The sequence below is a fragment of the Chelonia mydas genome, chromosome 21 (assembly GCF_015237465.2).
Source record: "Chelonia mydas isolate rCheMyd1 chromosome 21, rCheMyd1.pri.v2, whole genome shotgun sequence".
NCBI lineage: Eukaryota > Metazoa > Chordata > Testudines > Cheloniidae > Chelonia > Chelonia mydas.
In genome coordinates, this window is record NC_051261.2 from 15,251,075 (window position 1) to 15,266,017 (window position 14,943).

Here is a 14,943-nt window from a genome sequence, read left to right on the forward strand (position 1 = left end):
GAGGGGAGCGGGAGGACATTTTGCCATCTCTCTGGAAATGCAAAGGGCTCTCTGGCAGCTTTACTGACGGACAGGCAGACCGAGTGTATATCAGAGCCACGGAGTCCAGCTGAGGCTGCGGAAAATTGTGTTTGTAACGCATTTCTCTACACCAAGCTCCTGGTCACTAGGAGAGCCTGACAAAAGGCTCCTTGTTCGCTTCATCCCGCTAGGTGCAAGTCCAACAGTTAAAAAGCAAATGCGAGTTGTTTGTCTCTCTGTATGAATATAAAGCTTCCCCGAGCGTGTCTGTATTCTGCCCGGGAGCACATGGTTGGCTCTGCTGACAATCCAGTTCTTGCTTTGGAGCTGCGCTCCTGGCAAAACCAAGGGAATATATGCAAAGCGATGCCCGGGCTGTGCCTCCGATCGGCCTCGAGTATGCAAGCTCTGACCCGGTGCCCGGGGCCGGGGAAAGGAGTGGCTGGAGATTACTACGGGCATATGGACCCTTTAGGTCTGTCTACACTGCAGCTGGGAGAGGGCCTCTCAGCCTAAGTAAACAGACTCACTCTAGCTCCACTCAGGCTAGCAGGCTGAAAAGCTCAAGGAGGCCGCTGCTGCACGGGTGGGGGCTCAGGCTAGCCGCTGGAGTCCAAGCCCGCCGAGCCCCAGGGTCCGAGCTCAGGCAGGGTAGCCCCCACCACAGCACAAGCCCCAGTGCCCATCCTGCAGAGCTAGAGCATCTGTCTCCCGGGGCGGGGAGGCCCACTCCCAGCTGCCGGGTAGATCATAGAATCATAGAATCATAGAATATCAGGGTTGGAAGGGACCTCAGGAGGTCATCTAGTCCCACCCCCTGCTCAAAGCAGGACCAATCTCCAACTACATCATCCCAGCCAGGGTTTTGTCAAGCCTGACCTTAAAAACTTCTAAGGAAGGAGATTCCACCACCTCCCTAGGTAACGCATTCCAGTGTTTCACTACCCTCCTAGTGAAAAAGTTTTTCCTAATATCCAACCTAAACCTCCCCCACTGCAACTTGAGACCATTGCTCCTCATTCTGTCATCTGCCACCACTGAGAACTGTCTAGATCCATCCTCTTTGGAACCCCCTTTCAGGTAGTTGAAAGCAGCTAACAAATCCCCCCTCATTCTTCTCTTCGCAGACTAAATGTACCCTCTAGGATAAATCAAGCCCAGGTTCATGGAGGATGACAGTGGTTCCCAGGGGATGGTGGTAGGGCGGCTTGCGTGGAATGAGTTTGGTGGGTCTCAGTCCATTTATCCATACCCCGCTGTTCCTGGGACCGTAATGGTTGGTTCCCTAGCTGGGAGTCTGGGTGGAGGCCATGGAGTGACAGAGCTATGAAGACTGGCCTCCCCTCTGCCGCAGAGAGCGCTCGGGCTCGGCCTGGGGGCAGCCGCACATTGGTAGCGGAGAGGGGGGAAGGCGCCCGGCTGCAGTCACGCTGTGTTCTGTAGATACATGGTCCAGGGCTGTGAGAAAAGCAGGAGGATTTGAGCTTTCTGGGCTAACAAGGCTGGGACAGGGGGAGCAGCAGTGTCCTCCCCCCTGCTGCCCCACGGAGCTGGCAGTGCAATCCCCCTGAGCCTGACCCTCAGGAAGAGCAGAGGCAACCAGGAGCCACAGGACTTTGGGAGAGAGTATCAGCCCCACTGAACCGGCTACATGTGGGAGAGGGGAAGGGAAACAAATGTCTGAGTGAAGGAAGAACCCTCAAAAATTTGGCCTAGTCAGTCCCATCCCCTGACTCACTCGTCTGCTCTAGGGGCCCCGCACATGGAAATGCCCTGGATCAAGGGTCTGAACTTGCAGTCCAAGAGCCTACCAGCACGCTATCAGCATCGGTGAACCACCTGGAGGGGAAGTAGCATTGTCCCCATTTTACAGCTGGGGACACTGGGGCACGGCGGCTTGGCTGGGATCCCCCACCAAGTCAGTGGCAGAGCTGGGAATAGATTCCAGCTCTCCTGATGCCCAGTTCTCTGCTCTAGCTGCTAGCCCTGGCTGCCTCTTCCAAAGCAAACACAGGGCAGGAGCACAAATGTCAGCCCCTGCCTTCGCTGCCAAGCTGGCATGGGGACAATGCATGAAAGGCAGAGTAGATGCTGAAAGATTCACGTAGGAGAAATTGCTTGGGTGCAACCTCCCCTCTGGGCCAGTCTACAAAGCTGGCGTTGTTAGCAAAGCTCTGTTTCCTTCCCACACATCATGCCATCGGGACAGCAGTACGAGGAGACTCAGCTAACGGCTGGCTCTAAAACTCTTCTTTTGTGGTGGGAGATAGCCTGTGAAAAGTGATTCCTTAAGCTTGGGCCGCTAACGAAGCATGGAGGCCAGTACACAGAGCAAAAAGCAAAAGAAAACCAGTTCTGTTTGCAAATGGAGCTGGCTGAATCCTGGGAAAACCCTGGATTTGTGCATATCCCTGCAAGTAAAAGAACTGATTTCAAATCTCAGGGATTTCTTGGGTCACTTTATTCATGACTTGTGAGTATTCAGGTGGCTGCCTAGCATCACTGCAAATGGTTGTGAATCCCCACAGTGTTGAGTTTTTGCACGGATAACCTGGGGAGCAGTGGGAGGATCTAGCCACCTCGAGTCCAAGCCTGCCTGGACTCCATGGGTAAGTTCTGCAGAAAAGGACCTAGGGGTTACAGTGGACGAGAAGCTGGATATGAGTCAGCAGTGTGCCCTTGTTGCCAAGAAGGCTAACGGCATTTAGCTAGCACAGCTAAAAATAGCAGTGGCCGGGCAAGCAGTCAGCATGCATACTCTGGGTCCCAGGAAGACTTTTCTGGGGTTTGTCACTGCTGCTGTTACCCACACAAGCTTGATTAAAGCCGACCCAAACTGCAGTCACGCTTCCAGTGGCAATGTGCCAATGGGAGTTAGGCACCTAACTCAACATAGGCATTTTTGTAAAACCCATTCACCGGCACCTAAATACCTTTGTCAAGCTGGGCACGCCCCAGGTTCTGTTCTTCTCTTTAAAAGTTTCAACCCTCCAAGCAGTGAATGATCGGGTCATAGGACAAACCATGGCAGAGCATGGGTCGTGGCCAGCGAGCAGCCGAAGTGAACAGAACGTGGACACCCGCTAGGCTGAAATTTGTTCATATCAGCTATTTGGAGAATGCGTTGGAATAATGAGGGCATTGAGAGGGCAGCCGCTCAGATGAGTGACTCCCCCGAAAGGGGCTCAATTCTTAACAAATATTCTTTGTAGCACAGTCCGCTCAGCTCTAGACGGAACGGTGCCTATCATTTGAACCCCATTTACGACATGTGCAAGCTAAGATATGCGGAGCTCTGGCTCCACGGACAGCCTTAAATCTGGCCCTGTGTCTAGGGTGACCAGATGTCCCAATTTTATAGGGACAGTCCCAATTTTGGGGGCTTTTTCTTATATAGGCACCTGTTACCTCCCACCCCGGTCCCAATTTTTCACATTTGCCCTCTGGTCACCCTGCCTGTGTCCCTGCCTGCCTCATGTCAGGGGGAGCATTCTCCATCTCCCAAGGGAGCTTTTCGCAACACAGACCACAAAGTAAAGCGCGGTTCTACCCTGGCACGCCGAATTCTGGGACCTCGTGTCTCAGGGAACGCAGCTCCGGGCTAGAGAAGCCATTGGTTTGCTCGCAAGCTGAGCACCTTTGGTACAGGATCAGACAGACACAGTGTCTATGGCCTGTCATGGTCACATTGTGGAGTATCATAGAATCATAGAATATCAGGGTTGGAAGGGACCTCAGGAGGTCATCTAGTCCCACCCCCTGCTCAAAGCAGGACCAATCCCCAACTACATCATCCCAGCCAGGGCTTTGTCAAGCCTGACCTTAAAAACTTCTAAGGAAGGAGATTCCACCACCTCCCTAGGTAACGCATTCCAGTGCTCCTAGTGAAAAAGTTTTTCCTAATATCCAACCTACTGCAACTTGAGACCATTACTCCTCATTCTGTCATCTGGTACCACTGAGAACAGTCTAGTTCCATCCTCTTTGGAACCCCCTTTCAGGTAATTTAAAGCAGCTATCAAATCCCCCCTCATTCTTCTTTTCCGCAGACTAAACGATCCCAGTTCCCTCAGCCTCTCCTCATAAGTCATGTGTTCCAGCCTCCTAATCATTTTTGTTGCCCTCCGCTGGACGCTTTCCAGTTTTTCCACATCTTTCTTGTAGTGTGGGACCCAAAATTGGACACAGTAGTCCAGATGAGGCCTCACCAATGTCGTATAGAGGGGAACAATCACGTCCCTCCATCTGCTGGCAATGCCCCTACTTATGCAGCCCAAAATGCCATTGGCCTTCTTGGCAACAAGGGCACACTGTTAACTTATATCCAGCTTCTCGTCCACTTTTCTGCAGAACTGCTGCCGAGCCATTCGGTCCCTAGTCTGTAGCGGTGCATTGGATTCTTCCGTCCTAAGTGCAGGACCCTGCACTTGTCCTTGTTGAACCTCATCAGATTTCTTTTGGCCCAATCCTCCAATTTGTCTAGGTCCCTCTGTATCCTATCCCTACCCTCCAGCTTATCTACCTCTCCTCCCAGTTTAGAGTCATCTGCAAACTTGCTGAGGGTGCAGTCCATGCCATCCTCCAGATCATTAATGAAGATATTGAACAAAACAGGCCCCAGGACCAACTCTTGGGGCACTCCACTTGACACCGGCTGCCAACTAGACATGGAGCCATTGATCACTAGCCGTTGAGCCCGACAATCTAGCCAGCTTTCTATCCACCTTATAGAATCACCTACTCTGGTACCAGGGTCAGACAGACACAGTGTCTGTGGCCTGTCACGGTCACATTGTAGAGTAGAATCATGTGCTCTGTATCTCTGCCTAAACCTGATGTGGGAATTATGGGACATGAGTTTCTGGGAAGGAGTAAAGGTGAGACCCACACGGAGCGGATGGATGGAGCAGACCCAGCAGGGTTCCTTATCTATCGATCCATCTTCCTTGATCTTAGTATATGGGCATGTCTGTCTCTTTACCTGGCAGCGTTTCCTGCCTGAAGTGGCTTCTGATAAGAGAAATAAGGAGGCATCGATCTATGACCTTGTTTGAATTTATCAGATAGTGTAAGGGAATCCATCATGCATCGGCACAGGCAACCTTCAATTCCGGCATTTGCTAACTTCCCAGTGTTTGACTTTGCAACCTTAATGCACACGCGCCGCCGTTTGGGGGGATGAAATCTCTATAAAGCCTGGATGGGACAGGTTGGAGCATGGCGTGGGATCATGACTGTTCGCTATCCTTTGTAGTGGGGCAGTCCCTAGCAGCCCTCTTCGGGATTGGGGCAGCCTGGCGTTCGGGACTGTACACACCTCGAGTCCGAGACAGCCCCCATTGCACAGAGCCTACAGCCTAGTCTGAGGCACGGCGCCGCGACAGCCCTGCGTGCGATAAGTGCAGGGAGGGGACGGGGCGGAGAAGGTGAAGAAAGCAGAGATCAGTGGTTTCCTCGGGAGCCCAGCACTAGGCCCAGCACTAGGTTCCCTGGGTGGCTCCAAAGCAGCCTCATCTATTTTCTTTGCAAGCCTCACCCGCTTGCAAATAATATCAGCACTGCCTGAGCGTGCGGGGCTGGAGGGACACGGGGGCCACTGCCCCAGGGGAGCATCCCGGCAGAAACGCCAGGCTAGGGCCCTGCAGCCATAGGCGGAACTGGGAAACTCCAAACAGATCCATCACGCATTACACCCAGTGTCAGAGCTGCCCGGGCCTCCATTAGGCGGGAGAGAGCCAGCGGCTCCTCCCGTTCACCCCAGCTCGCTTGCGAGGCACTTGCCACGCCGGCTCGCTTGCTCGCTCACTCGCGAGAGGGCCACCCGAAGAAGAGTTACATTCCCCCCGGAAGCCAGCAGTGGGACAGGTGAGAGTAGAGATGCTGCCTGCCTGGCCCCCGCACTGCCCAGCAGCTGGGGTGCGTCGCTGGGGAGAGGCTTGCCTTTCTGCCGCATGGCATTAGCCGCCTGGCATCAGGGACGGAGCAGAAGGCATGAGACTGGAGCTTCACTGGTCCGGGCTTGCGGCTGACTGGGGCCAGGGGGGATTTTTCTTAGGGTGTGTTGGAAATGAGGCCCTGGAGAGCCTTCACTCCAAAGGCAAGGGGCAGGCACAGAGCAGGAGGGCGCTCCCCTCGGCTTGTCCCCTTCCCCTTTCTGAGCACACCCGCTCAGTATCTCTTCCATGACTCGGTTGTCCTGGGCGGGGGCAGCAAAGCTGCCTCTGGATCCAGCCCATCTGGGCACATGACAAGCCCCTACCCCAGCAAGGGAGTTGGAGGGTCTTTGTCACCCACTCACTCTGAGATAGGAGGATCTCCCCTGTCCGTCTGGAGTGGCTGGCACAGACACATTTTGAACCCTGAGTGGCCCTGCGAGGGCACCATCAGAGTGAGAGAGAGATAGAGAGAAAGAGAGAGAGAGAGAGAGAGAGCGCACCATCACCGAACGCCAGGCTCAGCCCAGCTTACACTGGCGCAGCTGGGGAGAGCTTGGGTGTGTCCTGCCATTGGGCTGCAGCTCAGGAGGGTCCTGCTGGAGCTCCCAGCTGTGGTGTGGAGCAGGATGTGCCCGCAGCAGGTCCAGCCGCTGCACGAGTGTCCAGGGCAATGCCCCAGCCGGGCCATGGGACTGCACTGGCTCTGTAGCGAGATTAGCCAGGGTTCCCTTTGCTTTACAGAGCTCACTGCCCACACAGTCAGACCACACATACACCCATCCCCTGCAGCACCCCCCCACCCACCCGCCCGCACACCCATCCCCCTCACACCGCAGGCCACCCACCCAGCTGCACTCACATGCGCTCGAAAGGGTGAAAGCGACGGACACACTGGAGAAAGTTCAGCCTCCCGGCTCACGGTCTGCAACTGCACTGCAGACCCATGGCTCCCTCCTGCCACTGCTGATTGGCTCTGTCGTCACCCCGTAACAGCTGGCGCGGACTCGGCTCTGCATGCTGACAGCACGAAGAGCTTCCCGTTTCCATCTTTGCCTCGCCCGCTCCTCACCTCTCCGGCCCGTCCTGGAGAGTCACCGGCAGTTCAGCATGAGGGGCTGTTGCCCAGCGTGCCCGCAGCAGAGTCAGCGCTGCCCTGAGAGCTTTGCTGGATCCACCGGGGCACCTGAGACCTGTCGTGGGACCAGACCCCAAAGACAGGTCTGAACTCTCGAGAGCTAGCCTTGGATTATGAGACAGTTTCACTGGGCCTGAGCGGCTGCCCCGCCATCTCCCTACCAGACCCTTGGAGTATTTTCAGTGCACCTGGGCAATCAGCCCTGCAGTGAGGAAGGATGGCCCAGTGGTTAGAACACTAGACCTGGGTTCAATTCCCTGCTCCACCACAGACTTCCTGTGTGGCCCTGGGCAAGTCACTTGGCCTCTCTGTGCCTCAGTTTCCCATCTGTACAATGGGGATAGCAGCACTGCCCTGCCTCACTGGAGGGTTGTGAAGAGAAATATATTACAGGCTGAGAGGTGCCTAGATGCTGTGGTGACGGAGGCCAAATAAGCACCGTAAATAGTGACCCAGCACAGGTACAGAGAGGCAGTGGGCATGGTCAGTGGTCCTCCGCATTGCCTTGAAAGGTCACCTCTGGGACTAAGATGGGCATTTACTCTTCCTTGGCCACTAATCCTTGGCCTGTCTGTTGAGACTGCCAGCTGCCTGGGCACTGGATCCCATCCTTTGGCTGGCTTGTGAGCTCTTCAGAGCCGGGATTTTTTTTTCTACGTCTGTACAGCGCCTAGCGCAACAGAGCCCTCCAGGCCTTACCGCTGTGTAAATGATGATGATAGTACCAAAGGGGGGGCAGGTAGTGCCAGCTGCAGTGACCTTTTCTGTGATGTTCCCACCCGCCCACGGGAAGCCAAGCTGAGGATCATCTCCCCTGCCATCAGGGCCAACCCATCTTGCACTCACAGCTGACTTCACTCACACTCCAGCCAGCAGCCAAGAGGGAAAGGACTTTGCATCCACCCTGCCTCTGCTCACAGAGACTCAGCTTGGGCACTTGTCCCTTGAAATGCAGAGAGAGGCCAGGTCGAGGGGTAAATCCAGCACCGAGAGCACAAGATGCTGGATTGAACTCTCCTCCTCCCTGCCAGAAAGCTCCCGGAAGCAGAGGGCAGGCTGATCGGCCATGTGTACACGACACATCTGGAGGGAGCTGAAGCAATTAACCAAAGGGACGGTTTGTGCTGCAGGAACCTTCAGCCCCCTGCTTTGATCCTTCAAATCAGCCCATTGCTGTGTCGTAGAAAGTCCCCCTGAGTTCTGCTTTCCCCAGTAGCTCTGAATGCACACAGCCTGCAACGCCACGGCAGCCGAGAGCTCGGGCTGGCTTTATCTTCCCCTGTTCTGCTGAACCAGAAGCAGGTGAAATTGCTATGGCAACTGGTGGATGGCAGCGAGTCTTGTTGCCTTGGAAACGAGACCGAAACCCAAAAATATACAAGAAAGGCCATCTGGAATTTTGAATTTCCACAGCGTCCAACCTCTAAATGTCTTTGTGTGACCAGGGAACGGACAACCTGCGGTTCTAGAACACAGCCCCAGACATGCTAGAGCCTTTCTAGAGCCAGAATTCGAGGTGTAGTTACCCTTGAATTCTGGCTTTTCTTTTTTTCTTTCTTCGTCCTTTTGGTTTTCCATCTCTGACTGTAGATTTCCACTCTGAACCTGTGGGAGTGATGTGGGGCAGCTGGAGACTTAAGAGCATATGTACATATTTGTGTCAAAGCTGGGAACGGAACCCAGGTGTCCTGATTCCCAGGTCACTACGTTAGCCACTAGACAACACTGCCTCCTTTATGGATGAGAATACATAGATTAGATCATTTGTGTCCTATGATAATTAATAGGATCGTACATTTATATACATGATCCCTGTTCCATTCTCTATAGGTTCTTGTATCACCCTCATCACCCTAGTGCCTGGGCACCTTCCATTATTGCATTCAGAGACATTACTGAGGTCTGTCCCATGTGGTTCGTCCTTTCATCGTCTCCCCAGAGCGAGACTTGTGAGTGCAGGAGAGTGTTTTGCTGTGGGGGGGGGAGGTAATAAATATGTCCCCGCTGCTTTGTGCTGATGCTAGAGGAGGCCAGTCAGAGATATGCAGCTGGCACTAGGAGAGGAAGGCAGGGTGGGGAGGGTTGTGATGGTTCTTAGATCCTGGAAAAGTTTGTTTCACCATCTCAGACCAGCCCTTGCACAGATGAGCTTTACCCTTGTGCTGTAGCAACTTTCCTCCACGTCGAGCAGGTTGGAAATTTTCCAACAAAATGGAGTTTCGAAAATGTGATGGGGTTTGACAAACTTTTGCTGTATCACAGGCAGGGCTTCCGCAGAAAACTGGCTTCCCGGCCTGTTCGCCTGCTGGGGTGCCCCGCCTGCCAGGCGCCCAGGTAGCCCTGCTGCACTGTTAGCAGCGGTGAAAGTGGCAAGAACCCGACCCTGTGGATGTGAAGTTGAGTGGCTGACCCGAACCACCACCCATGCCCACAGTTCACACCACTATTCTTAGTCTGGCGGGCCATGCCAGCAGCAATGCAGACATACTCTTTCAGTCAGTAGTTGGTGGGGTCCGTATTTTGTTTCAGACACACCATGTGTCGATGGTTCCAAAATGACAAAGGGTTTGAGATTTCGGTTTGTGAGAAATTTTGAAAAACGTGAGTTTCATTCCAGTTTGGGGGTGAAACCAAGTTTTGAAATAGTGAACCGTGAACCGGAAATCCTGAGTTTTGGGCAGCTCTGCATCCAGAGCTCTCCAACATTAACGGCTTCCCGCCAGCTCTGGGATGTACCACCCAGTGAAACAAAATGGTAAACTGAGGCACAGATCAGGACCAAGCCTGGCCTAAAGCCACCATGGGAGGTTCAGGCCAGCGTGTTTAAAAGTGACTGGTGATTTTTGGGTGCCCAACTGGAGTGTCCTGGAGCTGAGAATAGCACATGCGGGACGGCTTTGTTCCTGACCAAGGGTGAGAGAATCCCAAAGGACTGCCAAAACCAGGTTCCATCTAGCATCTCTGTGCGGCTCAGAGGGGGATTGTGTGTGTGTGTGTGTGTGTGTGTGTAAAACCCAGTTAACTAGATTTATAGATACTCTAGCCTGAGAAAGTTCAGATCCCTTTTAAAAGCTTGGCTCACTTGTTTTACCCCAAAGTGGGTTTACGTTCCAGGTCTCTCAGCTCTTCCTTATTATTAAGAGAGAGTCACGCGACTTAGTGGCAGTAGCTGCCAGGAAGTGCTGATGTGGCTGAAGCGCTGTCGCTGCCCGGTAGCTACGACAGCATTGTTCAGTCCCCAGCCTTCCCTTCTCGGCCGATGAGTTAAAGCCTCTCCAGGCCCACCAGACCCCGGAGCTCTGAATAGATTCTTCAGGGTTGACCAAGCATTCCCAGCGAGACTGCTCCCCGGCTGGCTGGCGCACGGTGCTGGCAGTGGCATTCCCATGGAAAAGGCTGCAGGAAGATGGGCCCATGGTTCTGTTCTCAACAGTGGCCAGTTTTGTGGGTTCTCATGGAGACTTGTGTTTGCAGCTAAAGGATCCACCCCAGCAGCCAATGCCGGCCTGGAGCCAGGGTCTGGCACTGCCAAAGCAGGGATGAACAAAGCAAAGACGAAATATGGGACCTACCAGTTCATCACTCTCTTTCTGGTGGGAGAGGGGAATGGAACTGAAGTTGATTATTTCCCTTGAGTCCTGGCTTTTTGCCTTTGCTTTGCAAGGGGCGCTGTTAACTCTGAGCTCTCTCCCTGCTAGTTTTAGGGGCTGTCTCCTCCTTGCTATAATCTCATTCACCTGACTGCCTTTTAACTGAACTGCCTGGCCATTCCTCACAACCTGCCGTCCTGCCCAGGCAAAAGCGCTGGACACGATGGATCCGGTCCTATCCTCCTTCTCCAAACCAGGCTCCCCTCGAAGTCCAGGAGCGTTTGGGAATATGGGATTGGACAGAGCAGGGTGACAAAGACCCAGATGCAAAACAGCAGCAAAGTAAGAGATCTTTTAGAAAAACCTCCCATCTTCATTTAAAAATTGCTAGTGATGGAGAATCCACCACGACCCTTGGTAAATTGGTCCAGAGGTTAATTACCCTCACTTTAAAAAAATGTACACCGTGTCTGGCTTCAACTCCCAGCCACTGGATCAGGTTATGCCTTTGTCTGCTAGACTGAAGAGGCCAGTATGGATGGTTTGTTCCCCAGGTAGGTATTCGGCAGGGAGCTCGAAATGGTGTGGGGTTCCTTCCTCCAGCATAGGGGACAGAGCATTGATGTCAGTAATGCTACGTTATGGGCCCCAGCTGAGGATTTGCCTGTAACGTAAGTCAGTTAACTGACAGGGATAGCAGGGAGCCAGTGCCTAGTTTGCGTGGGACGGCAGTAAATGAGGGGCGAAGAGATCTGCTCTCAGTTAACCAGATACACCCTCATATGTGAACTCCTGTTTACCTGACCGTGTCAGATGCCGTCAGTTCCTTTTGGTAAGTGGGGTTCAGACTCCAGACTCCCAGCCCATGCATCGCCTTGCAACATCGTCTGACTGTCTGTCTGTCTCTCGATCGTCGGCCCGGGGCTGTTGGTTGATCTGCTCTACGGTGTTTCTAAGGTGTCTGTGTGTCATTACGGTATGTGCCAGCATTAACCTAAGGCAGATCATGGAGCACTCCCCTACGGTCAGAAATTTACCGAAATAGCTATTTTAGAGGCTGGGCCCTGTGTGGACACTCTTATTCCGCAGTAGCTGTGTCGATCCAGTTCCAGGTCCTCGGTGCCCCTGGTGAGACGTGAGCAGCCAGGCAGCAAAGAGTTAACATGGTGAGCGTCAGTAATACTCTTTCGGATCCCCCTGGGGGCTAACAGCCCCACCCCTCCCATCTGTGCCCGTCTGGGGAAGCAAGACCCGCTGGCGGGGGGCTGCCGGGGAAAGACAAAGGTCAGTGACATGCGGTGACCAGCGGACAAACTGCAGCAGATTGAAGGGCGCACAAAAGCTGCCAGCAGATTGGTGGAGCCTGAGGCAATGAGACCAAAGGGAGGGCGGGAGTGGGAATGAATCCGCCATCTCCTGAACAAGCAAAGGGCCAGGGAGATGGAGGGGAAGTGCCTGCGAAGCGTGGCAGGGCCCTGGAAAACGCCCTCCGTGAGTCTCAACCCCCATCTACAGCTGTAACTCATCAAGGCAGGGAACCCAGGTCCAAGGTAGCTGGGGTGGAACCTGGCCTTACAACCAAGCTGACAGTGTGGGCTTCCCGTGGCTTTGGGTGCTCAGACACAGCCCCACGCCCCGAGCCCCCATTTCAATCCGCAGGGCAGGCTGTAGGTAGACACAAAAGCAAGATTTGCCTAGGACCCTGGCTCAAGAGGATTTGGATTTGGATCATTTAGCACCCGAGAGGAGGCAGGAATTGACTCGGAAACGTTTTCATGCCAGGGCGGTTGCTTAGTAGGTCAGTTGCTGGGCGTTGGGTCTTTGCTCCCAATGCACCATTAAGTATATGAGGAAACCACCTGGATGCAGCTGGGTCCCAAATAACCAGGTTCACTGGGGCTAACGCTGCTGCTGTAGAAGACAGTGTGCACCACCAGAGGGCTCGCCAACTGTTTAAAGGGACACTACGCAATTCCTAGACACTGACTGCATGGCATCATTCCATAAACCGAACTCCCCGCACCAACTCGGATTACTTGGGCCAACAGACGGTAATGACCTCTGAGCATCCCAGCCCTGGAGCTGGTGCCATGTGGCTGAAAGGCTTGGTACCCCATTCCCAACGCACCGAGCCATCCAGTCTCTCTGAGGGCTGCAGTTCAGAATGCTGCTGCGTGCCAATCTCCATGCCCCACTGGGCTCTGATGCATCCCGAAGGCAGTCACAGAAGGTGTGGTACTGGGGACTGTGCCTTTAAGGGCTGAACTTCCCAGACAGGGTCAGGGTGGGGGGCTAGGAAGCTCTTGGTTTTACGGACAGCCAGGTGGAACCACCGCAGAATAAAGCTGAGCTTTTGCAAGCACCTTAAGTTCCTGTGCTTCAGGTTTGCTGAAGGCCCTAAGGGGGAGCGATCCCTAAACCCTTCAGTGGGGAGCGATCCCTGAACCCCACACGGGACCAGGAGTAACGAGGAACTAAGAATATACCCTGAGCAGAGGCATGAAGCCATTAAAAGCCCCACCAAAGCGGATACTCTCTGGGAATATGGAGACGGTTCAGACAGCACTCCACTCTGTAGCTGCTTGCGATGGCAGCCTGTGAAAAGGACGCCCGTCAGAAGGTAGCCTGGCTTTGAGAGACGACGCCCTAACACTTGCTGGCCAAAAACTGATGGGCTTCCCCCTGGAGCTCGTTCCCTGGCAGGCGGGGTCACTGCGGAAGAGACACCTGGAGTTCCTGGGCAGCTCGGGGGAGTGAGCCACAATGCAGGATGCTTGGTGCAGACTTGCAGAGAGGGCACTGATCTGCAAACGTGGCTAGAAGTAGCCCTGAGCAGCACATGGAGTGTGTCCATCCCTCCTCCCTGGACACTGCAGTGTCCTCCGGGCTGCCACAGGGGGGAACAGAAAGTACGACAGCTGCCTCGCACCCAAGCATCATCTTTGTGCTACTTTCAGCTGGACGAAGCGAGAGGATGGGATCCCCGGACTCCTGCCGGGGGCTCTGGTGAAGCCCTCCATGCTGAGACGCTGCCAGGGTCCAGGGCGTCTCTCCCCATGCACACCTGGTAGCCAGCAATCAATACAGATCATGCATGTGTATCTGGAGCCATGCCCTGCCATCCCTCGTGTGCTCCTTATGCATGGACTGCACCTGCGAGGGACTCCCTGCTCCAGAGATAGGAGGGCCAAGGCACAGCCGTGCACCGCTGCAGCTCGCTCCTTCAGCGGAGGAGGGTGACTCCGTATTGACCGGCTCTGTCCTCGCAGCCTGGCCCCACTCCATGGCCTCATCTGTGCTAGAAGGTGTTGCCGGTGTAGCTGTGTGGGAAAAAACCACATGGCCCCTGACCAACATAACGGTGCTGGCAAAAGCCCGGGGGTAGACAGAGCAGCTCTTCTGCCAGCATCACTTATTCCCGGCCCCAGAGTGAACCCAGCTATCCCACCAAAGTGCAGGTTTGCGGGAAGAGCTGCCCCCACACTAGGGGCTTCTACCGACACAGCACAATTGGCAGGGGTCACAGCTCTCCAGCCCCAACGCCAGCAAGAGCTCGGCGTGGAGACTTGCCCTGAGACGTGGCTTTGGTGACCAACGGCTAAGCGCAGTCCAGCCCCGGGGGGCCGCCACGGCCCCGAAAAGCAGCAGAGAAGGGGCGTGGCTGGGGCCCGCAGTGGAGGTGCTGAATCAGCAAGTTCTTGCAGCAGCCTCTTTGGGCTCCTGCAGCGCTACCAAAAGAAACCCAGGCTGATGTCCCTGGAGCAAATCTCCTGCCCCACAGCCAGGCCCTCTTTGCCAGTGGGGAAGGGACCCTAGCTCAAGCAATGTGTTCCGTGCAGTGTGGCGAGGCTCAGCCAGATCAGAGCTCAGGGGCGGCTCACTCGGGGGTGATCCAACCCATGTGGGGGGAGGGATAGCTCAGTGGTTTGAGCACTGGCCTGCTAAACCCAGGGTTGTGAGTTCAATCCTTGAGGGGGCCATTTAGGGGCAAAAACTGGGGATTGGTCCTGCTCTGAGCAGGGGGTTGGACTAGATACCTCCTGAGGTCCCTTCCAACCCTGAGAGTCTATGACATCTCCCAGGAGGGGTCCCAAGTGGTTCCAGGAGTGCAACGTCAAACCTCAGCGTGGGGCACACCCCACACGTCCACCCCGGCGTCCGTCAAAAGCACACAGAGCAGCAGCCTGTGGCTCTGGCCTGCGCTTGGCTTCAATGGGATATTCGCTGAGGATTCAACGCGGTCGTCTTAAGCAAACACGCA

General features: G+C 54.6%; 1 protein-coding gene across 7 annotated transcripts in view; it reads left to right on the top strand.

Annotated features, from left to right (window-relative positions):
- NAV1 (neuron navigator 1) overlaps positions 1-14,943 on the top strand; it is a 289,263-nt gene that overhangs the window by 147,854 nt on the left and 126,466 nt on the right. The window lies entirely within an intron of this gene.